The sequence below is a fragment of the Oncorhynchus mykiss genome, chromosome 13, assembly GCF_057628025.1.
Source record: "Oncorhynchus mykiss isolate SJ-2025 chromosome 13, ASM5762802v1, whole genome shotgun sequence".
Taxonomy (NCBI): Eukaryota; Metazoa; Chordata; class Actinopteri; order Salmoniformes; family Salmonidae; genus Oncorhynchus; species Oncorhynchus mykiss.
This window is the reverse complement of record NC_143034.1, coordinates 67,827,609-67,852,978: the sequence shown is the minus strand read 5'-3', so window position 1 is coordinate 67,852,978 and position 25,370 is coordinate 67,827,609. Positions and strand designations below refer to the sequence as shown.

The window sequence follows — 25,370 nt, the reverse complement described above, 5'->3', positions numbered from 1 at the left end:
CACACACCCCCTTGCTAATTGGGATGCACGCTTGCTTTCACATGCTTTCGCTAATACAAAACACACATAGGCACACACACAAAACACACACAGGTTTCTTATGCCTTGCCAGCTCCAACTCCCTGCCTGCTGTGTGACTGCCCTGCTCCCATCCTCTCCCCCCTCTCCCCCTCTCCCCAGGCCTCCTCGCCTCGCCACCTGACTTTTAACACCCTAATCCGTTGTTGCAGAGGGTGGAAGGCCCTCCACCCTAATCCCTGGTTGTAAAGGGTGGAGGGCCTCAGACGACCACTCCTAATTGGGTATAAAAGGGGGGCTACTGGCTGGAGAACACTGTGTAATATGAAATTCCTTTGCTCTTAGAGACCAGAGGAGCAGAGCAGTTGCCTGGTCCTAGGTAGGTGTGTGTGTGTGTGAGAGTTTGGACAGTACAGCAGGAAAATGCTGGTGGGTTGTTATTCTGACTTGTCATCACAGTCTCCTATATGCACACTTCTTCTAAATAGATGAATGGCAGTTTTCCAATTACCCTGAAGCAGAGATTAAACCCTGGTCACATGTCTGAAACAAATACCAAGAGTGGCTGTCGGTCTGTCCCTCCAGGGGTAATGTGTGTGTGACTACCTGTCTGTCCCTCCAGGGGTAATGTGTGTGACTACCTGTCTGTCTCTCCAGGGGTAATGTGTGTGACTACCTGTCTGTCCCTCCAGGGGTAATGTGTGTGACTACCTGTCTGTCCCTCCAGGGGTAATGTGTGTGACTACCTGTCTGTCCCTCCAGGGGTAATGTGTGTTACTACCTGTCTGTCCCTCCAGGGGTAATGTGTGTTACTACCTGTCTGTCCCTCCAGGGGTAATGTGTGTTACTACCTGTCTGTCCCTCCAGGGGTAATGTGTGTGACTACCTGTCTGTCCCTCCAGGGGTAATGTGTGTGACTACCTCTGTCCCTCCAGGGGTAATGTGTGTGACTACCTGTCTGTCCCTCCAGGGGTAATGTGTGTGTGACTACCTGTCTGTCCCTCCAGGGGTAATGTGTGTGTGACTACCTGTCTGTCCCTCCAGGGGTAATGTGTGTGTGACTACCTGTCTGTCCCTCCAGGGGTAATGTGTGTGTGACTACCTGTCTGTCCCTCCAGGGGTAATGTGTGTGTGACTACCTGTCTGTCCCTCCAGGGGTAATGTGTGTGACTACCTGTCTGTCCCTCCAGGGGTAATGTGTGTGTGACTACCTGTCTGTCCCTCCAGGGGTAATGTGTGTGACTACCTGTCTGTCCCTCCAGGGGTAATGTGTGTGTGGCTACCTGTCTGTGGGTCGGTCGGTGGGTGGGTGGGTGGGTGCTTGTTTGCGTGCGTGCGTGCCTGCATGATTATGTACAGTGTGTGTGTGTGTGAGCAGGAGAAGAGGGGGCCAGCCTCTCTCTCTGACAGGAGACATGTGTTTAATTATTTTAATGGTGTTAAATAGCCGAGCCCCCCCAGAGTGCCCCTGACCAGGCCTCACCTCCACGAGCAGCCAGTCACAAGAGGGGTCCCAGGGCCACTGGGTTATCCACCCGGTCAGTGTGTGTGTTTTACGTTAATACCCTCAACACACAGACACACGGACATAAACTTAGACCCACACACACATCTATACACACGTGCTCCTAGTCTAAATCTAGGGTCTTGGCAGTGTTGAGGTTAAACAATCTCAGTGATTCCATCGTCTCTGTCATCTCAGTCAAGTATCACACTATACTAGACAAAGGAATGTTTTCTCATCCCTTATATTTCTCTCGCTCTCTCTCCCCCTCTCTCTCTCTCTCTCTCTCTCTCCCTCCCTCTCTCTCTCTCACCCTCTCTCTCTCCCCCTCTCTCCCCCTCCCTCCCCCTCTCTCTCTCTCCCCCTCCCCCCCTCTCTCTCCCCCCTCTCTCTCTCTCCACCTCTCTCTCTCTCCCTCCCTCTCTCTCTCCCTCTCTCTCTCCCCCTCCCCCCCTATCTCTCTCTATCTCTCTCTCTCTATATATATATATATATATATATATATATATATATATATATATATATATATATATATCTCCCTCTCTTTCTCTCTCTATCTCTCTCTCTCCTCTCTCTCTCCCTCTCTATTTATTTCTCTCTCCCTCTCTATTTCTATCTCTCTCTCCCTCTCTCCCTCCCCCCTCCCTCCCCCCTCTCTCCCCCTCCCCCCTCTCCCCCCCCCCCCTTTCTCTATCTCTCTCTCTCTCCCTCTCTCTCCCCCTCTCTCTCTCTCTCTCTCTCCCTCTCTCTCTCTTTCTCACTCTACTTTTCTTTCTCATCCACTGTTCATCGCCTGATAATTCCTACCATCTCCCCGCCACCGTCTCTGTCCCGTCCAGAAAGCCTCTCTCTCAGCACTGAGAAGTGACAGGGTCTTCTCTTGTACCAAGTAGTCAGTGCTCAAATACTGAGACACACAGCAGAGGAGATAGTACCTACCACAGGAGGCTGTTGAGGGGAGGACGGCTCGTAATGATGTCTGGAATTAAGTGGAGTGGTGAATGGAAATGGTATGGAAACCATGTATTTGATACCATTCAATTTATTCCATTGCAGCCATTACTATGAGCCCGTCCTCCCCAAATAAGGTGCCACCAGCCACCTGTGGTACCCACGAAACACAGATAGAAAGGAGACAGACCACATAGGGGTCCAGTCTGAACTGTGTCTCTGTTACTGTGTCTGTCATTATAGTGAGACACTTCCCCCTGTCTTCTCATGACCATAGGGGTCCAGTCTGAACTGTGTCTCTGTTACTGTGTCTGTCATTATAGTGACACACTTTCCCCTGTCTTCTCATGACCATAGGGGTCCAGTCTGAACTGTGTCTCTGTTACTGTGTCTGTCATTATAGTGACACACTTTCCCCTGTCTTCTCATGACCATAGTGGTCCAGTCTGAACTGTGTCTCTGTTACTGTGTCTGTCATTATAGTGAGACACTTCCCCCTGTCTTCTCATGACCATAGGGGTCCAGTCTGAACTGTGTCTCTGTTACGGTCTGTCATTATAGTGACACACTTCCCCCTGTCTTCTCATGACCTATACATGGCAGGGACAACGTTTTGTATATATGGCCCTTGGTAGTCAAAATGAAACATTCATTGTCTACTGTATAGCACATACACATACCAATAGCCACACTTCTGTTCAAGCCAACGTCAGTCTGTCTGGCTAATATGTAGCCTGGGTGAGAGGTCTGCAGCTATAGGCTACATACGGTACTTGACTGTGTAATGACAGCGTCATCTCTCCTTTCAAAACACATAGGGCGGAAATAGTCCCCCGTGAAGAAGATCCTCGCACAAAGGGCTATTGGAGTAGTTTACCCCGCCATTTGTTGGGCCCGCAGTGAAAGATTAAGCGATTTTCCGTGCCTGTGTGCGGGCGCGCTGAGCCGGCAGATGGATCTCGCTCAGAAATAAGACTGTTGCTACGTACCTCAATATTCAAATGTTTGGAAAATTGGCCTCAGTGGCGAAGACGCAAAGATGGCGTATGAGATGTAGCGGTTCGACTTGGCGAGATAACATGAACAGTGTGGCGGTCATCTGGATGTTGTTTGGGAAAGGTGGGCTGGATACGTTTATTATGATCACTGTTAATTAAAGTTTGTTGACACAAATAATAGGCCTTTTCATGATTTATCACATGCTTTTTGATAGCCTCTGGTTTATATCCATGTAGTTTGTTATTGGGAGGAATTGTGACATATAGCCTATAGATTTGAGTAAAGTATCAATGCATATATCTGTTACGCATGGGATGTAGGCTTGTAGCAATGAGGAGATAGCTGTTGGTGATTTATTTATATAATTCCCCTAAATTGGAAACGTTTTAACAACTGTTTTCCTAGAGTTTTCTCCGACGTTATTCAGTGTCTGAGTAGTTTTAAGTTGAAAGGCAACTCGCATGATTTTACTGATGCCTTTAGCAAACTCCGACGCACATGAATCATTAGACTGAAGATCAATAGCTGTTTGAAAGCAGAACAAGTGTTTTCCAGATGTTCCAGGTGCTAATGGAAACGTTAATAACTGAGTACCTACCCTACAGGTGGGGAGGTAGATACTATTTGTAGTGCTGCGCAGCAATAACCATCATGTTGAAATAAACACAGTCGAATTAAATTGCGCTAATACGGAACCAAAACTGGCAACTGGTTCGAACACTTGATCTTTTAATTGAAATTATTGGTTATTTTGTCATGGGACTGCAGGTTCTCCAAATCAATGTGAGGTCCTTGCTGGCTGTTGAGCTGCAAATTCACAGCAAGCCCATGGATAATAACAGTTCATCTCGTTTTACCCGGTGTGACCAAACATATTTGCCTCCAGAACTAGACCAGCCTATACCATTAGCCTACCTTTGAACTCGTAGCGAACAGAGCAAATTAGACGCTTAGTTTTTGTATTTTGAAACCAGTTGTTTGTTGAACGTCCCTATCCTATAACCTATGCCGTGTGTGTTCTGATCTGGGCCGGTCCCCAGCACCAGCCGCACGTCGAAAACAGCTTCTCCCGGTGGTAAGAAAAGGACCGGCGCGGTCTAGACGCCAGCTCTGCCCAGCACAGCGTCCTGTGGTCAAACACTTAAGCAGCCTACTAGTTAGTGATAAAGTTACGATTGAAGTGTTTCCAGCTGTTGTTACGCACAGATTAGAGAAATGCTCCGGCGTTTGACTTTCCTATACTGATTTGTTATCGCTCTTTTGGCTATATGAGTGATTTTATAATATTTGTAAATTACGTGTAAATTATTGAATGTTTTTAAGTGATTTTGAATGTTTCTGCTTAAATGATCCTCGGTTTGCATGGTACAAATTCGAAGCTGACAACCTGTTGTTTACAGCAGGTTGTAGGTCTTGTAGGGTTCTCATTCAGTGCAGTGAGAAGGTGTCTGGAATGGGTGAACATTTCACCTCTAGCCAACTCCTGTCATAGAACGTTAAAACAGCATAACATAACAGGGGTGGGAGTGTGGAGTCTGTAGAAGGGTGGTGTGTACTAGTTAGCATATATGTTTCTTAAAAACGAATGTCTCTTTATGAAGAAAAATAATAATAATAAATAAATAATTTTCTATTTAATGATGTTATTGCTTTTCAATAAATTACCTAAGTTATTCATGCAGAGTTGGTAAACACAAGCTTTATCCAAAGTCATAACCCGACATTTTTCTCAGCTATAGGGCTTGTTTTCCAAACTGCACTGACCAATCTGTGTCACACAACTTTGCATATATAAACTATATAAACGTTACAGTTTATTCGTAAAACCATTCTGTTCGTGGAAAAAACTTACCGGTTCTGTTCCCTGCGTAAAGTTTGAGTTGCGGCGTACTCAGAAATGTGTGCTACATAATATTTTTATCCAAGAGGACCCACGTAGAACAAGTAAACAGCTGGAAATCCTTCAGTCGTCCGTGGTGCACTCTGTCAAAAGTCCCCGAAACTGTGCAACAGCATAAAGTTATTAAAATACATGAAAACTCTTCAGCCACCGGTGTCTAGCGAGTGGTTGAAAGCTCCACGTCGAGGAATGCGCTTCAAGTGTCCGGCGAGAGCCCATAAGCTTCCCGACCCCAAGACAAAAGCGCTTTATTGGCGAATGGAACGGAGAGTTTTAACGAGAATGGGAGGGGCGACTCGAGGCGAGCTAGAACGCGACCCAGAGCGCTCAAAACTCCACACTACTGTCTGCTGCAGGGGCCTGGAAAGCAGCGCTCATATGCTGCGCGCTCCTCCTTGACAGATACAGTTGGGGCAACGCAACAAAACAAATGTCTACATGTTTCTTTTAGTTTCACACTGTAAACCAGCAGGACCTGTTTCAATAACACGCTTATGAGAAGTATTTACTTGCAAACTTATTTTGTGCAGTTCTGTGTTCATATTCTTTACAGCACATTTTGAGTATGGAATGGTTTGTACTCAGACTACAGTGAACCAGTTTCAACATTTATAAGATTGGAGCCTATAATGTGTCCATTGCCTACATTTAGGCCTATTTTTATTTCTTAACATGTTTAGCCTATCAGCCTATATTTGTTATTCTTGGATACTTGTTCATATGGGCTTGATGTATGAAATGGAAAAGCGAACAGCCTTGTATTTTGACTGTCAATCACTTGGCATTTGAGAAAAGCACGTGTCAATTGTCAAATCTCTCATTGGCACGCATGGTGTCTTAATTCATTAATGTTGTTGCACCGTTTAACTGGGAGATTGGAAGGCATTGAATACTTCCTACTGCTGAGTAGCCTTACAGCCCGTCGGCAGCTGGCAGCCTATTTTAAAGTGTCTTAGAATCGGTTTCCAACGAGGTGAAGTAATGGGATATCTATCGGTAATGGTGTAACCATGTCACATACTCAGATATAGATACTTTTAGAAACATACTATGTCTCAGAATTGTCCATAATATAGATTAGAACAGGACAGAAGTGATCTAAAATGATCTATTCATATCAACACATTGTTTGTTATAAGTAGTCTAATTCCTTATATCATATTTGTATATCTATAGGACTCTCAGTCTAGGTCTATACAGGATAACTAAAAAAAAATCAAATGAATCCAACTACTTTACACAGAGCTTTCTTTTCTGATGTGTTAACGACTCGATTTGGTCATCCATAGCAGTGCAGCCATAGGGCATTCTACCACTATGCTTGTTGACACACGACTGTGAAAGTAATTGGTCTGAGGTCAACACTCCCCCTGTATATTTGTGGGTGGCGTCACTCCCCCCGGCTCTGTAGGTGTACCTTGGCTGGGTCCGGCCCCTGCAAGAGCAAGATTCAACAAACACACCACAGGGCTTTGGCTCCTGGGCCGGTGCAAGTGTGTCTCTGGACATGTTTTGACCCTATTCTGTGTGGAATAAGGGACACTTCAGAATGGCTGAACCCTGCTTTATTTACAGCTGTTTTTCAAAACTGTTACTGTCATTCCTCATTTATGCCACTGTGGCTCGTTCTTCTTCCATAGTTTACCCACAGTTATGATCCATATTACACACACACACACACACACACACACACACACACACACACACACACACACACACACACACACTGTAACATACACCTGTAACAAATGACTGTAAATTGCAGGAATAGACAAACGACTTGCATGTTCTCCAGGCCCAGATGTACTAGTCCCATATAGTCCATTATGTTTTCAAAGAACATCAATCCTGAATCCTCTCTAGCAGTTTATCACAACTACAGAGATTCACACATACAAATCACCCAGCAGTGCCTCTTCCTCCATCTACTGTGTGTTTCTCTCTCTCTCCCTCTTGTACTCCAGAGTGGCGCAGCGGTCTAAGGCACTGCATCTCAGTGCTAGAGGCGTCACTACAGACACCCTGGTTCCAGGCTGTATCACAACCGGGCGTGATTGGGAGTCCCATAGGGCGGTGCACAATTGGCCCAGTGTCGTCCAGGTTGGGCCTGGGTAGGCTGTCATTGTAAATAAGAATTTGTTCTTATCTGACTTGCCTAGTTAAATAAAGGTTTCCCTGCCTCCCTTCTTCCCCCACCCATATCTCCATCCCCCCCTCACCCATATCTCCATCCCCCCCTCACCCATATCTCCATCCCCCCTCACCCATATCTCCATCCCCCCTCACCCATATCTCCATCCCCCCCTCACCCATATCTCCATCCCCCCACCCATATCTCCACCCCCCCACCCATATCTCCATCCCCCCCTCACCCATATCTCCATCCCCCCACCCATATCTCCACCCCCCCACCCATATCTCCACCCCCCCACCCATATCTCCATCCCCCCACCCATATCTCCATCCCCCCCTCACCCATATCTCCACCCCCCCCCCTCACCCATTTCTCCATCCCCCCCTCACCCATATCTCCATCCCCCCCTCACCCATATCTCCATCCCCCCTCACCCATATCTCCATCCCCCCCTCACCCATATCTCCATCCCCCCCTCATATCTCCACCCCCCCCTCACCCATATCTCCACCCCCCGTCACCCATATCTCCATCCCCCCCACCCATATCTCCATCCCCCCACCCATATCTCCACCCCCCCACCCATATCTCCACCCCCCCACCCATATCTCCACCCCCCCCCACCCATATCTCCACCCCCCCCCTCACCCATATCTCCACCCCCCCCCCTTACCCATATCTCCACCCCCCCACCCATATCTCCATCCCCCCCTCACCCATATCTCCATCCCCCCCTCACCCATATCTCCACTCCCACCCATATCTCCACCCCCCCACCCATATCTCCACCCCCCCCCAACCCATATCTCCATATCTCCATCCCCCACCCATATCTCCACCCCACTCTTCTCTCCCCCCCCCCCTTTCTTCCACAGTAGAGTATGCCAACAGAACCAACCCGGAGTTGAACTGATGACTGTGCTAAACTCATACTGGTAGTTATTTATCATAGTCATCAGTGCTGTGTGTCTTAGAAGCAGAGGTAGGACCACAGTCTCCAGAGCCCAGGAACTCACACACACACACACACACACACACACACACACCGTTCACCTCCAATGGCGTCAGCCTGCTTTCACTCTCTCCGACGACAGCTTTAGATTAACACTGTGGGGGTACACACACACAAACACAGGCATACACACACAGACATACACGCATACACACCACCCAGACTACCCCTGCTCTGTTCTGTTTACCTCCAGTCATCATCAGTAGAATCTAATTGGATGACTTAACTCCCAGAAGGCATGAGATCACAAGGGACATTTCTTTTCCTTTGTTTTTCAGTCCCTTACATGGAAGCGTTGTCCTCCTCCCCATCACCCATTAAATAGGAAAGAATACAATAGAAAATGATTGCAACTTTTTTGTCCCTCCTTTAGCACACAGCCCATGTAGATGTAGACAGTGGACTATGGTGAGCTACACATGCAGTGATGTTGAAAGGTCTGGACCATATGCATTATGAGTGGTGGTGGTGTAGTGTAAATCAGGGTTGCTGTAATAACATGAGCCCGGTGCCGTCAGCACGTTCAGCTCCCTAATCATTATGGCCCAGTTAAAGATGGCGACACGGAATCCGGACCACTGTAGTGTTGCCCAGGGGAACCAGTACAACAGTGAGCTGGTTGGGGTTGGTCCAAGAGCCCTGACCCTGCCAGCCAAAGGCTCCAAACTGAAGTACTACTTATCCACACAGCAGTCTCCTCCTTATTACCCCTTTCTCTTCCTTTCCATGCTTTTCTCTCTCTTTTCTCTCTCTTCTTTCTCTCCAATTATTGAGCTTTTTTTACCATTTCGCTGCTCAGCTGTTTTTCTCTTTTTTGTTTGTTCCCCCTTTCTCTTATTTTCTGCTTTTTCTTTCCATCTACTCTTTCATTCCCCCTTTTCTGATATCTTGTATTATTATCATTATTTGTTGAGTTTTTATGGTTTCTTCTCTGACTTTTCCTCTGTTCTTCCTCTCTGATTCTGAACTCCTTCTCTTTCTCAGTCTTCTGTACTCTCTCTTTCTATTTCTCTCCCTCTTTCTCAGTCTTCTGTACTCCCTCTTTCTATTTCTCTCCCTCTTTCTCAGTCTTCTGTACTCTCTCTTTCTCTCCCTCTTTCTCAGTCTTCTGTTCTCTCTCTTTCTCTCCCTCTTTCTCAGTCTTCTGTACTCTCTCTTTCTATTTCTCTCCCTCTTTCTCAGTCTTCTGTACTCTCTCTTTCTATTTCTCTCCCTCTTTCTCAGTCTTCTGTACTCTCTCTTTCTATTTCTCTCCCTCTTTCTCAGTCTTCTGTACTCTCTCTTTCTATTTCTCTCCCTCTTTCTCAGTCTTCTGTACTCTATCTTTCTCTCCGTCTTTCTCAGTCTTCTGTACTCTCTATTTCTCTCCCTCTTTCTCAGTCTTCTGTACTCTCTCTTTCTATTTCTCTCCCTCTTTCTCAGTCTTCTGTACTCTCTCTTTCTATTTCTCTCCCTCTTTCTCAGTCTTCTGTACTCTCTCGTTCAATTTCTCTCCCTCTTTCTCAGTCTTCTGTACTCTCTCTTTCTCTCCCTCTTTCTCAGTCTTCTGTTCTCTCTTTCTCTCCCTCTTTCTCAGTCTTCTGTACTCTCTCTTTCTCTCCCTCTTTCTCAGTCTTCTGTACTCTCTCTTTCTCTCCCTCTTTCTCAGTCTCTGTACTCTCTCTTTCTCTCCCTCTTTCTCAGTCTTCTGTACTCTCTCTTTCTATTTCTCTCCCTCTTTCTCAGTCTTCTGTACTCCCTCTTTCTATTTCTCTCCCTCTTTCTCAGTCTTCTGTACTCTCTCTTTCTCTCCCTCTTTCTCAGTCTTCTGTTCTCTCTCTTTCTCTCCCTCTTTCTCAGTCTTCTGTACTCTCTCTTTCTATTTCTCTCCCTCTTTCTCAGTCTTCTGTACTCTCTCTTTCTATTTCTCTCCCTCTTTCTCAGTCTTCTGTACTCTCTCTTTCTATTTCTCTCCCTCTTTCTCAGTCTTCTGTACTCTCTCTTTCTCTCCGTCTTTCTCAGTCTTCTGTACTCTCTATTTCTCTCCCTCTTTCTCAGTCTTCTGTACTCTCTTTCTATTTCTCTCCCTCTTTCTCAGTCTTCTGTACTCTCTCTTTCTATTTCTCTCCCTCTTTCTCAGTCTTCTGTACTCTCTCGTTCAATTTCTCTCCCTCTTTCTCAATCTTCTGTACTCTCTCTTTCTATTTCTCTCCCTCTTTCTCAGTCTTCTGTACTCTCTCTTTCTCTCCCTCTTTCTCAGTCTTCTGTTCTCTCTTTCTCTCCCTCTTTCTCAGTCTTCTGTACTCTCTCTTTCTCTCCCTCTTTCTCAGTCTTCTGTACTCTCTCTTTCTCTCCCTCTTTCTCAGTCTCTGTACTCTCTCTTTCTCTCCCTCTTTCTCAGTCTTCTGTACTCTCTCTTTCTCTCCCTCTTTCTCAGTCTTCTGTTCTCTCTCTTTCTCTCCCTCTTTCTCAGTCTTCTGTTCTCTCTCTTTCTCTCCCTCTTTCTCAGTCTTCTGTTCTTTCTCTTTCTCTCCCTCTTTCTCAGTCTTCTGTACTCTCTCTTTCTCTTTCTCTCCCTCTTTCTCAGTCTTCTGTACTCTCTCTTTCTCTCCCTATTTCTCAGTCTTCTGTACTCTCTCTTTCTATTTCTCTCCCTCTTTCTCAGTCTTCTGTACTCTCTCTTTCTCTCCCTCTTTCTCAGTCTTCTGTACTCTCTCTTTCTCTCCCTCTTTCTCAGTCTTCTGTTCTCTCTTTCTCTCCCTCTTTCTCAGTCTTCTGTACTCTCTCTTTCTCTCCCTCTTTCTCAGTCTTCTGTTCTCTCTCTTTCTCTCCCTCTTTCTCAGTCTTCTGTTCTCTCTCTTTCTCTCCCTCGTTCTCAGTCTTCTGTTCTCTCTCTTTCTCTCCCTCGTTCTCAGTCTTCTGTACTCTCTCTTTCTCTTTCTCTCCCTCTTTCTCAGTCTTCTGTACTCTCTCTTTCTCTCCCTATTTCTCAGTCTTCTGTACTCTCTCTTTCTATTTCTCTCCCTCTTTCTCAGTCTTCTGTACTCTCTCTTTCTCTCCCTCTTTCTCAGTCTTCTGTTCTCTCTCTTTCTCTCCCTCTTTCTCAGTCTTCTGTACTCTCTCTTTCTCTTTCTCTCCCTCTTTCTCAGTCTTCTGTTCTCTCTCTTTCTCTCCCTCTTTCTCAGTCTTCTGTACTCTCTCTTTCTCTTTCTCTCCCTCTTTCTCAGTCTTCTGTACTCTCTCTTTCTCTCCCCATTTCTCAGTCTTCTGTACTCTCTCTTTCTCTCCCTCTTTCTCCTTCCTCTTTCTTCTTCTACATTGTAGACCTTCTCACCTGCCCTCATTCTATTCTGACATACATGATGTCATGTTAATGGTGAACAGTGTTACATACATGATGTCATGTTAGTGGTGGACAGTGTTACATACATGACATCATGTTAGTGGTCATGTTAGTGGTGGACAGTGTTACATACATGACATCATGTTAGTGGTGGACAGTGTTACATACATGACGTCATGTTAGTGGTGGACAGTGTTACATACATGACATCATGTTAATGGTCATGTTAGTGGTGGACAGTGTTACATACATGACGTCATGTTAGTGGTGGACAGTGTTACATACATGACGTCATGTTAGTGATGGACAGTGTTACATACATGACATCCCTGTAACTCCATACTGAACAGGACGTCATGATAGTGGTGGACAGTGTTACATACATGACATCATGTTAGTGGTGGACAGTGTTACATACATGACATCATGTTAGTGGTGGACAGTGTTACATACATGACATCATGTTAGTGGTGGACAGTGTTACATACATTACATCATGTTAGTGGTCATGTTAGTGGTGGACAGTGTTACATACATGACATCATGTTAGTGGTGGACAGTGTTACATACATGACGTCATGTTAGTGGTGGACAGTGTTACATACATTACATCATGTTAGTGGTCATGTTAGTGGTGGACAGTGTTAAATACATGACATCATGTTAGTGGTGGACAGTGTTACATACATGACATCATGTTAGTGGTGGACAGTGTTACATACATGACATCATGTTAGTGGTGGACAGTGTTACATACATGACATCATGTTAGTGGTGGACAGTGTTACATACATGACATCATGTTAGTGGTGGACAGTGTTACATACATGACATCATGTTAGTGGTGGACAGTGTTACATACATGACATCATGTTAGTGGTCATGTTAGTGGTGGACAGTGTTAAATACATGACATCATGTTAGTGATGGACAGTGTTACATACATGATGTCATGTTAGTGGTGGACAGTGTTACATACATGATGTCATGTTAGTGGTGGACAGTGTTACATACATGACGTCATGTTAGTGGTGGACAGTGTTACATACATGACATCATGTTAATGGTCATGTTAGTGGTGGACAGTGTTACATACATGACATCATGTTAGTGGTGGACAGTGTTACATACATGATGTCATGTTAGTGGTGGACAGTGTTACATACATGACGTCATGTTAGTGGTGGACAGTGTTACATACATGACATCATGTTAGTGGTGGACAGTGTTACATACATGACATCATGTTAGTGGTGGACAGTGTTACATACATGACATCATGTTAGTGGTGGACAGTGTTACATACATGACATCATGTTAGTGGTGGACAGTGTTACATACATGACATCATGTTAGTGGTGGACAGTGTTACATACATGACATCATGTTAGTGGTGGACAGTGTTACATACATGACATCATGTTAGTGGTCATGTTAGTGGTGGACAGTGTTAAATACATGACATCATGTTAGTGATGGACAGTGTTACATACATGATGTCATGTTAGTGGTGGACAGTGTTACATACATGATGTCATGTTAGTGGTGGACAGTGTTACATACATGACGTCATGTTAGTGGTGGACAGTGTTACATACATGACATCATGTTAATGGTCATGTTAGTGGTGGACAGTGTTACATACATGACATCATGTTAGTGGTGGACAGTGTTACATACATGATGTCATGTTAGTGGTGGACAGTGTTACATACATGACGTCATGTTAGTGGTGGACAGTGTTACATACATGACATCATGTTAGTGGTGGACAGTGTTACATACATGACATCATGTTAGTGGTGGACAGTGTTACATACATGACATCATGTTAGTGGTGGACAGTGTTACATACATGACGTCATGTTAGTGGTGGACAGTGTTACATACATGACGTCATGTTAGTGGTGGACAGAGTTACTAGTCCAGAGTCTGCTCTGCACCAGTCTCTCACTGGACTCCCTGAGTCGCTATTTATAGAACCTGCTCACATAATGGTGTTTCCACCTGGGCCTCAACAGAGGAAGACTTGATTCTCCCTGGCTCCTGAATGAGAGAGAGACACTCACACACATACACACAGAGAGAGAGAGAGACGGATACACACACACAGAGAGAGGGAGAGAGAAGGACACACACACACACACATAGAGAGAGAGAGAAGGACACACACACACACATAGAGATAGATAGATAGAGAGTAATAGAATAATGAATGAGGTTGAGTGGGGGTGGTTCTGGGAACCCTCTCCCCCCTCCCATAGGGACAGCCTGGGAACAAGCAACATGATTATTTTCTGATAGACTCAACACTGTAAAACCCCTTCTCATTCTTCCCTGTCTCTCGAGGTAGATATTGTCCCTAACCGCAGATCTCTGATCAGATTACCCCACCCCCAATCTTTACCTTAAACTGAGACTTAGCTCTATGACGTGACTATGAACAGCATCAAATATATTTTAGAATCGATTGATGCAGAGGGTTGCACTCGCGAGCACCCACACAGAGCATCTGCACGTGTGCTCGGGAGTTTGCGTGTGTGCGCACATTTTGTCCATGCACATATGTTTGTGTGTGGGTTCTTGACAGACGTGACTATTCGTCCCCAGAAAGCCCTTGGCTCCCTGCCTTCCCACAGTCCTCCTCCAGCCCAGTAGCCGCTATGTGTCCGTGGGAAGCTGCCGAGAGGAGAGTGGGAGAGACCTGGTCCTTGGCACTCTGGGAAGTCACATGGAGGGAGGGAGAGGAGATGGGGAGAGAGAGAGGGGGTAGTAGGAGGGGGAGGGAAGGAGAGAGGAGAGGGATGTACAGAGGAGAAAAGGAGAGGGAGGGAGAGAAGGAAATGGAGAGAGAAGGGGAGAGGGAGGGAAGGGGAGAGAGAGAAGGAGAGGGTTCTCTGGGGGGATTTTTTGGGAACACTGAAAGTGATAGATAGGATTAATACAGTAGTAGTTTGGGAAGCAATAAGTAGGGTGCCCTATAGGGGACAATAAAGTTGTATTCAGTTCAACTGTACCGTGTTGAATTTACTTGAAAAAAATATGGTTCCTGGGTTTCTGAACTGTAAAAATCGCAATCGAGTTAAAGGAGCAAAATACCATAGTGGACAATAAAGATAAATTGAATCATATTGAATTGAAAAAAATATATATGTGGTTCCTGGGGTGGAAGCTGAGGTGAGTTAAAGCAGTCACCATGAAGGAGGACACGGGGAACAATAAAGTTATATCAAATGATTTGTATGGTATTTTATACAAAAAATGATAGGGTAAATATGTGCCAGGATAGCAGCTGAGGTGATTAAAGCAGAAGTAGGAAGTACTGGCCATTGGTGTGAAAATAAAGCATCAGATAAAGGCCTGTGTGACTCTAAACATTGGCGTCCAATATTGACTCTTCCCACCTGTTGTGGTGGTTGACACTGGCCTATTAAATCCCACTTGCACAGTGATAAAGCTGTCTCTCTCCTGTGGAAACCTAGCAGGACCAGAACCCACGCTTCTCTATGGGATTGTATAATGTTATACAATCACATAGGTTTATTTAGGGTTTTATGTGTTAATGGTGGGTTTGTATAGTGTTATATATTTAGCATAAGTGGATGTTTTTGGAAGTTTAGTTTAAGGTTTTATATGCGTTGATGATATGTTTGTTTGGTGTTATATAAGTGGCTGTTTATTTAAGGCTGGTTTCGGGTTTTATATGTGTTAATTGAGAGGTGGCCAGGGCCCGATGACCCTCTGAGAGTGGGAACTAGGCCAGTAAGAGTGGAAAGGTCTGGTTGTTCCGCCTGGCCATCTCCTTTTGCCCTTTCTCACCATTCATCTGTCATGGGTTCACTATGGAGGAGGTTATTGAACCTAACCTTGGAGTCCAAGAGAGAACTTCTCCAAATATGTTGTCTCCTGGTCTTCCTCTTTGTTGCCTTATCTTAATATGTTGTTGTAAGAAGGGAAATAGATGTTCTGGGATACACCATTAGGGCTTGTGATTGTCAGGTCCTCTTCTATGTGAGCTAGTGTGCAAGAGAGATTCCTAATTTCTGTAATGTTGGTTCTGATAAACTCTAGATAAAGTATCGGCCATTTTCCGTTCCAGCCACTGCTGAGTGCAGCGCTACGGTCACAGTGACGGGGAGATATGTGTGCTGCGCCTCAAGATTTGTGTAAATGAGCAAAAAAAAATAGGCCCAGATTCAGACCTCTGAAATATTTGCATTGAAACAATGAACATTTAGGAAGAATGGTTGTTTTGGCACCTTGTTTGTGTTAAAGATGAAGGGAGCAAATAGAGGAGAGAGCGAGGGAGGGAGAGAGAGAGAGGGAGGGAGAGAGAGAGAGAGAGGGAGGGAGAGAGGGAGAGAGAGAGAGGGAGAGAGAGAGAGAGAGAGGGGGAGAGAGAGAGAGAAGCGAGAGAAAGTGAGAAAAGAGAAAGAGGTTAAGCATGAGTGCACTCAGAGGTTTACTAGTCTGTTGACTCCATGCAGCCCTTGTTTATGAGAGAAACGCCACAGCTGAGCTGAAGCCCGCTTCTGAGTGGGACAAACACACTACTCTCTATTGGTTGTTGTGGTACAAACCCCATGAGAACTCAAGTCATTCAGAATGATTTCAGTGATGACATTTTTTAATTTTTTATTTTATTTAACCTGGCAAGTCAGTTAAGAACAAATTCTTATTTACAATGACAAATACCCCGGCCAAACCCGGACAATGCTGAGCCAATTGTGCGTCACCCTATGGGATTCCCAATCACGGTTGGATGTGATGCTGCCTGGATTTGAACCAGGGACTCTTGCACAATAATGTGGGATTTATATAGCACTTTTCAAAGACCCAAAGACGGTTGTTTTTTTTAGAGTCACTATATAAAAGAAGAGGACCCAGTCAGAAGCCCAGCCTTAGTGTATCTGAGGTGATTTGCATGTCTATGCCTGAGACCCACTGAGCTGAAGTCTAGGCATTAGTTACGGAAGCACACAGTCCGAGCAGCAGTGAGAGCTGGCTATCTCTCCTCTCTGTCTGTAACGGAGGGATTTTCTTTATCACTCTGGCACCGATAAAAACAGAGGGAAGAGGAGGGGTGGGGGCCACTAGGGGTCACTCAAGGTCAGCCAGAAGTGGACATTTCCCATGATGCACAAGGAGCATACATGCACAGCATGAATTACTGACTGAGGTGAAAGATAGGTCTCATGTTGCTCTTTCCTCTCTGTCTCTCGCTCCCTCTGTCTCTCTCCCTCTGTTTCTCTCTCCCTCTGTTTCTCTCTCCCTCTGTTGCTCTCTCCCTCTGTTGCTCTCTCCCTCTGTTTCTCTCTCCCTCTGTTGCTCTCTCCCTCTGTTGCTCTCTACCTCTCTCTCCCTCTGTCTCTCCCTCTCCCTCTGTCTCTCTCCCTCTGTTTCTCTCTCCCTCTGTCTCTCTCTCCCTCTCTCTCCAGTCTCTCTCATTGTATGTGTGTGTGTGGTATGGTATGTCAGGTATTAAGCAGAATGCCTGTGGTTTAATAAGGGGGGTAATTGGTGTCAGATGGATCTCAGTACCTCAGACATGTTTAATATATGCACACACTCATACACAGAGAGTATGTTCACTTTGCGCTGCGTGATGTTTGGCATCCTCTCTGAGATATTTTTTGCTTTGGGGAGCGTTGTGTTTTTTATTGGGCACAGGGGCGGGTAGTGTGTATTTCCTGGTTTACTCTGCAGGTTGTACTATACTATATCTATTCCATCCTATGTCCTTCTCCCCTCATGCATTACGCTTTTTCCATGTGCTAACGTTTACTATACCACAGTGTATCCTGTCTTCTAACCACCATTCATACTGATAGTGGTAGGTGGATAGTTTGATGCTCCTGTCAATAAATATTGAGGGTCTTATTCTGGTGACATGATTTGGATGTTGCAAAAGTTGCACTTTTGTCCATAATGATGTCATCATGTAGTAGGCTGTACCTGTACTGTGTCTGTGAGCTGTTGGCTAGAGTACACGTCAACACCAGAGTGGGCACATTCACTAGATCTACTCAAAACCAACAGTAGGCCTAGTTGAAAATGCCATGGAAACCCATTTAACTTGCCTTCTTTATTGGGTACATGGGGATTTAACCCCAAGGTATTTTTATGTGCATTACGTTTTTACAGACTTTTATCTGCAACCAGTTCATTTGATGAAAACACAACTCTGATGGGAAAATGCACATGTTGCTTTAATGCAGATTTAAAAAATATTCACATTAAAATCTTTCACCAGTTGGATGGAAACCTAGTTATAGACACCAGAAACACTGTGGCACTAGTCCAGTGTCACTTTGATTATGCCTGACTTCATGGTTCACCAGCAGCCCCAAACATGTCAGCAATAAGCCTCCAGCCAAACAAGCTTGTAAGAATTGTATTGAACCTCCTCCCTCATACTCATCTGGAGGTCGGGCCTGTAAAGCAGCTAGGCTAGTTATCAGTGGAAAAACTAGTTCTGGTCCAGAGAATTATCACGTACTCAGCCCCCAGGTACCTATCCAACTGTTTCATCATTAAAGATGTCCACGAGTGTAAGACCATAGCCTGAGACTCTAACATTCACTGTTTTAAATATAAGAGTCTGTCTGGTAAGAACAAATGTCTATATACCGGCGCTGTTGAGTGGAACAAACTACCACAGTAACTCAAAGCCAAACCATCCATAACCACTTTTTAAAAGAATGTCAGAAGCTGGCTAATGTGTGAACAGTAGAACCATTTTGTGTCTGTATCTCTGTAATGTGTCTCTGTAATTGTATATGTATTTACATACACAGTAGGGACCACAATGGAAATACGTCCCCAACTTTATTGTGCAATTCCAGTCACTTTAGAAAGTATTCATACCTCATGACTTATTCCACATTTTGTTGTGTTACCTGAATTCAAAATGGATTAAAACCACAACAAAAATCACTGTTTTTGGACATTGCACATTAAATGAAAATGAAATACAAAAATATGTAATTTCCATAACTCTTCACCCCCCTGAGTCAATACTCTGTAGAAGCACCTTTGGCACTGTGTCTGTATCAGCTTTGTACATCTGGATTTGGGGCTTTTCTCCCATTCTTCCTTGCAGATTTGCTCAAGCTCTGTTAAGATGGATGGGGAGTGGCGGTGAACAGCAATCTTCAAGTCTATTATTTCACTGTATCACAATTCCAGTGGGTCAGCAGTTTACATACGCTAAGTTGACTGTGCCTTTAAACAGCTTGGAAAATTCCAGAAAATGATGTCATGGCTTTAGAAGCTTTTGATAGGCGACTTGACATAATTTGAGTCAATTGGAGGTGTACCTGTGGATGTATTACAAGGCCTCCCTTCAAACTCAGTGCCTCTTTGCTTGACATCATTGGAAAATCAAAATAAATCAGCCAAGACCACAGAAAAAAAATTGTAGACCTCCACAAGTCTGGTTCATCCTTGGGAGCAATTTCCAAACGCCTGAAGGTACCACGTTCATCTGTACAAACAATAGTACGCAAGTATAAACACCACGGGACTGTTTTTGCTTTGTAATTATTGGGGTAGATTGATGAAGGGAAAAAACATTTAAGTGCATTTTAGAATAAGGCTGTAATGTAACAAATTGTGGAAAAAGTCAAGGGTCTCCATACTGTTACATCCAACATATTCTACAGATATACTAAATATTATATCCACAGATATACTAAATATTCAGATATACTAAATACACACGTGATAGGATGTATTGACATTGTGGACAGTATGTGGATAAAATATATAGTATATCTGTAGAATATGTTAGATAGAATAGGATATATACAGCAATAGCTGAATAGAATGGAATTGACTAGAATATAGAATATACATATGAAATGAGTAAAACATTATGTAAACATTATTGAAGTGATCGGTGCTAGTGATGGCTATTTAACAGTCTGATGGCCTTAAGATAAAATCTGTTTCTCAGTTTCTCAGTCCCAGCTTTAATGCACCTGTACTGACCACACCTTCTGGATGGCAGCAGGGTGAACAGGCCGTGCCTCCGGTGGTTGTTGTCCTTGATGATCTTTTTGGCCTTCCTGTGACATCGGATGCTGTGGTGTCCTGGAGGGCAGGCAGTGTGCCCCCGGTAACGCTTTGGGCAGACCGCACCACCCTCTGGAGAGACTTGCGGTTGTGGGCGGTGCAGTTGCCGTACCAGGCGGTATAAAAGCCTGACAGGATGCTCTCAATGGTGCATCTGTAAAAGTTTGTGAGGGTCTTAGGGGCCAAGTAACATTTCTTCAGCCTCCTGAGGTTGAAGAGGCTCTGTTGCGCCTTCTTCACCACATTGTCTGTGTGGGTGGAACATTTCAGATTGACAGTGATAAGTACGCAGATGAACTTGAAGCTTTTCACCTTCTCCACTGCGGCCCATTGATGTGGATAGGGGGGTGCTCCCTCTGCTGTTTCCTGTCCCGTTGATGTGGATAGGGGGGTGCTCCCTCTGCTGTTTCCTGTCCCGTTGATGTGGATAGGGGGGTGCTCCCTCTGCTGTTTCCTGTCCCGTTGATGTGGATAGGGGGGTGCTCCCTCTGCTGTTTCCTGTCCCGTTGATGTGGATAGGGGGGTGCTCCCTCTGCTGTTTCCTGTCCCGTTGATGTGGATAGGGGGGTGCTCCCTCTGCTGTTTCCTGAAGTCCACCATCAGCTCCTTCGTTTTGTTGACGTTAAGGGAGAGGTTATTTTCCTGGCGCCACTCAGCCAAGGCCCTCACCTCCTCCCTGTAGGCCGTCTCATCATTGTTGGTAATCAGGACTACTACTGTTGTGTCGACTGCAAACTTGATGATTGAGTTGGAAATGTGCCTGGCCACACAATCATAGGTGAACAGTGAGTACAGGAGGGGGCTGATATACAGTATATTGAGGATATTATATTGAGGATCAGCGTAGTGGAGGTGTTGTTGCCTACCTTCACTACCTGGGGGCTGCCCGTCAGGAAGTCCAGGACCCAGTTGCACAGGGCGGGGTTCATACCCAGTGCCCCGAGCTTAATGATGAGCTTGGAGGGTACTATGGTGTTGAAGGCTGAGCTGTAGTCAATGAACAGCATTCTTACATAGGTATTTATCTTGTCCAGGTGGGATCAGGCAGTGTGCAGTGCGATTGCATCGTCTCTGGATATATTGGGGTGGTAAACAAATTGAAGTGGGTCTAGGGTGTCAGGTATGGTGGAGGTGATATGATCCTTAACTAGCCTCTCAAAGCACTTCATGATGACGGAAGTGAGTGCTAGTAGTAATTTAGTTCAGTTACCTTAGCTTTCTTGGGTACTGGAACAATGGTGGACATCTTGAAGCAAGTGGGGACAGCAGACTGAGATGGGGAGAAATTGAATATGTCCACAAACACTCCAGCTAGCTGGTCTGCGCATGCTCTGAGGATGCGGCTAGGGATGGCCGGCAGCCTTGCGAGGTTTAACACGCTTAAATGTCTTACTCACATTGGCCACGGATAACGAGAGCCCACAGTCCTCGGGAGCGGCCCAAGTCGGTGGCACTGTGTTATCCTCAAAGCAGGCGAAGAAGGGGTTTAGCAAGACGTCGGCATCCGCGATGTGGCTGGTTTTCCCTTTGTAATCCGTGATTGTCTGGAGTCCCTGCCACATACGTCTTGTGTCTGAGCTGTTGAACTGTGACTCTGCTCTGACATACGCTGTCAGCTGTGGGACCTTATAAACACAGGTGTGTTTTTATCTAAATCATTGATTTGACCACAGGTGGACTCCAAGATGCAGTGACATCTGAAGGATGATCAAAGGAAATTGGATGCACCTGAGCTCAACTTGGAATGTCACAGCAAAGGGGTGTGAATGTAACACCACAACATGTGGAATAAGTGTGAATTAGAGGTCGATCGATTATGATTTTTCAACGCTGATGCCGATTATTGGAGGACAAAAAAGCCGATTCCGATTAATTGCCGATTTTTAAAATGTATTTGTAATAATTACAATTACAACAATACTGAATGAACACTTATTTTAACTTAATATAATACATCAATAAAATAAATTTAGCCTCAAATAAATAATGAAACCTGTTCAATTTGGTTTAAATAATGCAAAAACAAAGTGTTGGAGAAGAAAGTAAAAGTGCAATATGCGCCATGTAAGAAAGCTAACGTTTAAGTTCCTTGCTCAGAACATGAGAACATATGAAAGCTGGTGGTTCCTTTTAACATGAGTCTTCAATATTCCCAGGTAAGAAGTTTTAGATTGTAGTTATTATAGGAATTATAGGACTATTTCTCTCTATACCATTTGTATTTCTTATACCTTTGACTATTGGATGTTCTTATAGGCACTTTAGTATTGCCAGTGTAACAGTATAGCTTCCGTCCCTCTCCTCGCTCCTACCTGGGCTCGAACCTGGAACACATCAACAACAGCCACCCTCGAAGCAGCGTTACCCATGCAGAGCAAGTGGAACAACTACTCCTAAGTCTCAGAGCGAGTGACGTTTGAAACGCTATTAGCGCGCACCCCGCTAACTAGCTAGCCATTTCACATCACATTGTTACACCAGCCTAATCTCGGGAGTTGATAGGCTTGAAGTCATAAACAGCAGAGCTGCTGGCAAAACGCATTAAAGTGCTGTTTGAATGAATGCTTACGAGCCTGCTGGTGGCTACCACCGCTCAGTCAGACTGCTCTATCAAATCATAGACTTAATTATAACATAATAACACACAGAAATACGAGCCTTAGCTCATTAATATGGTCAAATCCGGAAACTATCATCTCGAAAACAAGACGGAACCATTCCGTATTTTATCTAACGGGTGGCATGGGTCTAAATATTCCTGTTACATTGAACAAACTTCAATGTATGTCTTAATTACGTAAAATTCTGGCAAATTAGTTCGCAATGAGCCAGGCGGCCCAAACTGTTGCATATACCCTGACTCTGTGTGCAATGAACGCAAGAGAAGTGACACAATTTCACCTGGTTAATATTGCCTGCTAACCTGGATTTCTTTTAGCTAAATATGCAGGTTTAAAAATATATATTTCTGTATATTGATTTTAAGAAAGGCATTGGTGTTTATGGTTAGGTACACGTTGGAGCAACGGCAGTCCTTTTTCGCGTATGCGCACTGCATCGATTATATGCAACGCAGGAAACGCTAGATAAACTAGTAATATCATCAACCATGTGTAACTAGTGACTATGATTGATTAAAACCAGTTGAGTCTATGGGGGCGCTATTTCATTATTGGATAAAAAACGTTCCCGTTTTAAGCACAATATTTTGTCACGAAAAGATGCTCGACTATGCATATTATTGACAGTTTTGGAAAGAAAACACTCTGAAGTTTCAGAATCTGCAAAGATATTGTCTGTGAGTGCCCCAGAACTCATTCTACAGGCGAAACCAAGATGAAACGTCAAACAGGAAATGAGCAGAATTTCTGAAGCTCTGTTTTCTAATGTCTCCTTATATGGCTGTGAATGCGACAGGAATAAGCTTAGACCTTCTGCCGTTCCCCCAAGATGTCGGCAGCATTGTGACGTATTTGTAGGCATATCATTGGAAGATTGACCATAAGAGACTACATTTTCCAAGTGTCCGCCTGGTGTCCTGCGTCGAAATTGGTGCGCAACGCCAGGTGCAAGTATTTTTCCATTTGATAGAGAGGAGAAACCAGGCTTCCACGAACGATATCATCGAAGAGATATGTGAAAAACACCTTGAGGATTGATTCTAAACAACGTTTGCCATGTTTTCAGTCGATATTATGGAGTTAATTTGGAAAAAATTTAGCGTTTTGAGGACTGAATTTTCGGGTTTTTTTGGTAGCCAAATGCGATGTAGGTGGAGCTATTTCTAATACACAAATAATATTTTTGGAAAAACTGAGCATTTGCTATCTAACTGAGAGTCTCCTCATTGAAAACATCCGAAGTTCTTCAAAGGTAAATTATTTTATTTGAAGGCTTTTCTTGTTTTTTGTTGAAATGTTGCCTGCTGGATGCTAACGCTAATGCTAACGCTAAATGCTACGCTAGCTAGCTACTGTTACACAAATTATTGTTTTCCTATGGTTGAGAAGCATATTTTGAAAATCTGAGATGACAGTGTTGTTTACAAAAGGCTAAGTTTGAGAGATGGCATATTTATTTCATTTCATTTGCGATTTTCATGAATAGTTAACGTTGCGTTATGGTAATGAGCTTGAGTCTGTATTCACGATCCCGGATCCGGGATGGCTAAGTGCTAGAGGTTAAGTTTAATGCTAGCTAGCAACTTACCTTGGCTTCTTACTGCATTTGTGTAGCAGGCAGGCTCCTTGTGGAGTGCAATGTAATCAGGTTAGAGAGTAAGGTTGCAAGATTGAATCCCCCGAGCTGACAAGGTAAAAATCTGTCGTTCTGCCCCTGAACAAGACAGTTAACTCACTGTTCCTAGGCCGTCATTGAAAATAAGAATGTGTTCTTAACCGACTTGCCGAGTTAAATAAAGATTCAATAAAGGTGTTAAAAAAATGTATTTAAAAAATTGGTCTCCAAAAATACAGATTTCCGGTTGTTATGAAAACTTGAAATCGGCCCTAATTAATCAGCCAATCCGATTAATCGGTCGACCTCTAGTATGAATGCTTTCTGAAGGCACTATGTATTTTTTTTGACAAATAAAATCAATCAATCCAAGCTGTGAAGCGGCCATTTGATGAATGGAAATCTGTTACAAAACACAAAAAGTTTAATGACATTAAACTTTTGTCGAGCCAAGCCTTCGATATTGAGTAGGCTTACAAGGTAGGGAGGGATGTATTTTCTGTTTGTTCCGATTGACATAGTCTATTTATTGTGGTGTTGAAAACGCAAACCATGATATTGAAGTGGCTGAAGTTGGTATGTTTTGTTTATTGGTTGTGAGGTGCATTGGCACAGAAACCTGTTGGTGGAAAATGTGTTGCAAATACTTGATAGAATTATAAATACGGCATCAAAATGTAGAAAATCTGATTTCCCCCCAGCTGATCTGAGGCCGGCTTTGATCGTAATGTAGGCCTAGTGAAACAGGCAGGGAGAGAGAGCTCGTCCATGGTCATCAGTGAACCTGCAACCTTTTGGCCCGTAGTCCTGCGTGGCATCAACTGTGCCATAAAAGCATGCTGATGTGGCAAAGTCCATATCCACGTTAATAAACACAGGGTCGCTATAGTTAGTATTTGTGGTCGTAAACATTATTTAGAATTCATTCTATGAGGGGGGAGGTTGTGCAATTTATTTTACAGTGCAAGGAGAGGGTCATGTGAAAATATTTGTAACGAGGGGGAGGTTAATTTCTAACTGTCCCTTAGCAACGATACCGTCTGTCAAGATGTGAAGGCTGGAATGTTTTTAAGGGTGTTATTCTTATAAAAGTAGAGCAAGACCTCACAAGGGGTCATCTGAAATCTCAAACACCTGTATGTACTGTATGTGTTTTTACCTTTCATCTCACGGTCTTATGTCTCTCTCTCACACACACACACACACACACACACACAC

At 44.3% G+C, this 25,370-nt stretch overlaps 2 protein-coding genes across 4 annotated transcripts in view; one reads left to right on the top strand and one right to left on the bottom strand.

The window, feature by feature from the left end:
* vasnb (vasorin b) overlaps positions 1–25,370 on the bottom strand; it is a 438,263-nt gene that overhangs the window by 41,067 nt on the left and 371,826 nt on the right. Inside the window, exon 1 of one of the 2 annotated variants that reach the window (XM_036941758.2) lies at positions 5,325–5,799. The exons of the other annotated variant lie outside the window; for it this stretch is intronic. The gene's annotated coding sequence lies outside the window, so the exon portion shown is untranslated. Of the gene's footprint in view, positions 1–5,324; positions 5,800–25,370 lie in introns of those variants that run through there. 2 annotated transcript variants of the gene reach the window in all.
* Positions 1–25,370, top strand: part of coro7 (coronin 7) — a 270,650-nt gene that overhangs the window by 189,483 nt on the left and 55,797 nt on the right. Inside the window, exon 1 of one of the 2 annotated variants that reach the window (XM_090197320.1) lies at positions 3,238–3,592. The exons of the other annotated variant lie outside the window; for it this stretch is intronic. The gene's annotated coding sequence lies outside the window, so the exon portion shown is untranslated. Of the gene's footprint in view, positions 1–3,237; positions 3,593–25,370 lie in introns of those variants that run through there. 2 annotated transcript variants of the gene reach the window in all.